We start from the raw sequence: 2,872 nt of genomic DNA on the forward strand, positions 1-2,872 counted from the left end.
GGAGAAGAAGCGCCCTCTTTGATGATGCTTGCGATAATGGCCGTGATTGGGTCCTTGTTCATCGTGGGTAGGTGCTTCCTCATAACTCGAGGCAAAAGATGGTGAACATGGGTATTGGTCGTGTGTTTGAATAGAGCAATACTTCGGATCGGGTGTTGGTTGTGGTGGCGGATTCTAAAATCCAGATGCGAAATTATCTGAAAACCACAAACAGGATGCCACATTAGTAATGGTTCAATATCAACAGGATTAGAGTTTACCTCGAGTTGTTCAGGTACAGCCGAATAAGTGGCAGATGAATGGGTGGTATCCGGCATCGATTACGAATGTGTTGCGGATGACATCAAATAAAACATCGAAGTGGCCAAAGAGGATTATCGGTTCTACCGTGGTCCAGATGGATCAGAAAAACCTTACGGGGGAACCATAAAATCGGAGAAGAGTAATGAATAGAGGCAAATGACATTGGCTCAGGTGTAGGCAAGTGAGCACGCGACTCGGGTGTACGTCCTCCTCCTCGTTGGGCAGTAGGCTTCGATGCATGAATGGGAGGCGATTGAGGCATATGAGGGGTTGTGGCAGCGAGTCAAAGCTGCTCAAAATGTCGATCACCGGGGCACGGTGAAACGGCGTCGGTCACCACCAAGATTAATCGGTTGGCGAGATGGATTGCCCGATTGGTTCCTTGTTCGCACCATGATACTTGATTAGATATAGAAAAGAAGAAACAGTAGCAGTGAATTGTATTCTGGCGGTGGGATGGTAAGGGAACAGAGGCGCACGGCTAATGGGTGTGAGATGGGGCGGCAGTAATGTTGTTTGATGGTAGGTTGGTTCTTGTTTTGTAACGTGGAAGAAGAAAGGGTGAAGGTTGAGTGTGGTTCGCTCGAAAAAATAGAAAGAAGGGGAAGAGCCAATCTTTTAAATTGTTTCACGTGTGGTAGGGTTTAAAACTGAAGGGATTTGATTTGGTATTGGGGTTTGGTGATAGGATGAATGGATTATTTAAGTTTGAAAAGGGGATTGAAAGGGGGAGGGTTTATCAAAACTTAAAAGGGTTTGATTGTGATTGGTAACTATGGTCAGTCGAATTTACAAAGAAATTGGGGCGGAAAGATGGTGGGAATGTGGGCGGAAAGGTGACATGGTTTAATTGGTTTAAACTAACCTACATCGGCCTCATAATTTGGCTCCTTTTTGGAATGAGACTACATCCCTAGCATCAAGTTTCTTATCCTTGACAAAACGGCTCCAGCCTTTGGTCGTCACGTAGCTTTGGCTGCTATTCCAATGAGAGTATCTGAATCTCCATGGCTTCCTATTTCTGTCCTCAAATGTCAACAAAATGCCTTTCTCGTTGGTGGAAAAATCCAATGGAAAATACTTCTCATCTTGTTGTTTTGGGATAACAAGTTGGTTCAGTTTCCCTACATCACTTGGAGCTACTACTTTGTCAAACATGTGTTTCTTTTCCATGTCGACAGCACCTTGCATCACTACTAAGCTCGAGGCTTAAATCAGTTGCGCTTGCAGACATGCATTTGTACTGAGAAGGAGAAGAAGAAGATGAAGAATAGGAAAATTTGAGCTTACCTTTACCCATCTATTCTTATTCATTTAACCTTGATGACCCAAATCCATGGTGGATCTTGACGATCAAGGTAAAGGAAGAAAAATCAACCAACCAAACCTAACAAGGAAGAAAAGAGAGGACTGATTGGACTAGTTGAGATCAAAAGAAAAACCAACAAACAGACAGACAAAAAGAACACCAGAAACCATGACATGCTGTTACTATAAGCTTCTACTTTTTTGGTTTTGCTAGGGCTCAAGAGTCTCTAGAGAAACAGGAAGGTTGATTTTCTTTTTTGTTTGGGGAGGGTGGCGTTTAGGTTGAAGCTAATATCTCCCACCCACTCGTCTCACTACAATGAGGGAAGTAAAGTGGATGCGTTGTTCTTTTGACCTAATAATTACATCTATTGTATCTCATCTTAATCTCCTACCTGAGTTCAATTTTCACATAAACTTTTTTTGCATAATCATATTTTCCTAGAATTTCTTTGTAGAGGAAACTAAGTGTAACATATCTAAAAATAGGATATCAAACATCTAACATTTATTGAAAAGTCAGAATTTGACAATCTCAAGTAAATTACCAAGACTAAACTTATTTACAAATAGTCATCATAACTCTAGGTATGATATCATTACTAAAATCATTATAAACCTCTGGCTAAGACTAAAATAAGGATATGAAATCTGTCTTCACTTTTTTTCTACTTCTATTAAAAGAGAGAAGATTTTGATACCGATCAATAGTCGTTTGATCCCGACTGTAATTCTCCATTCACCATTCAAATATATAATTAATATAATTTATTTATTCTCATCAATAAGATCCAAATACGAAATGAAACAATGGACAACAACTAACTCCTCTGAATGTTACAACCAACTTCATCTACCTAGTTGTTGACCTCAACAGACCGAGAGAGTGAAAGAAAAAGCGAAAGGGTTTATGTATTTCGTGTGATTATATTTTTCAGGCACGAACCCTCTCCAGTTAAGGTATATTTTACTTCTCTTTTTCTCACTTTAGTTTCATTTCACTTAGTTATGTCTTAGACAACTTGGTCTCTATTTTCCTTCAAGTTTAATCTTCACACGTAAACCTAGGATATTATCAGGTTCCGCTCATCCACTCATGTGAGCTTGTCACTGATTGTACGAGTGAGTATTTGATCGAGTTAAGTTCAAATATTTCGAGTTAGTTGAACTAATAAATCTTATTTTACAATTCAAACTTTATTTTTTTTTTTAAATCAAGTCTAGTCAAGAGTATGAAATTAGAAACCGGATCAAATCAAAT

This window comes from Hibiscus syriacus, unplaced genomic scaffold (assembly GCF_006381635.1).
Source record: "Hibiscus syriacus cultivar Baekdansim isolate YM2019G1 unplaced genomic scaffold, ASM638163v2 tig00000376_pilon, whole genome shotgun sequence".
In the NCBI taxonomy this organism is placed as follows: domain Eukaryota; kingdom Viridiplantae; phylum Streptophyta; class Magnoliopsida; order Malvales; family Malvaceae; genus Hibiscus; species Hibiscus syriacus.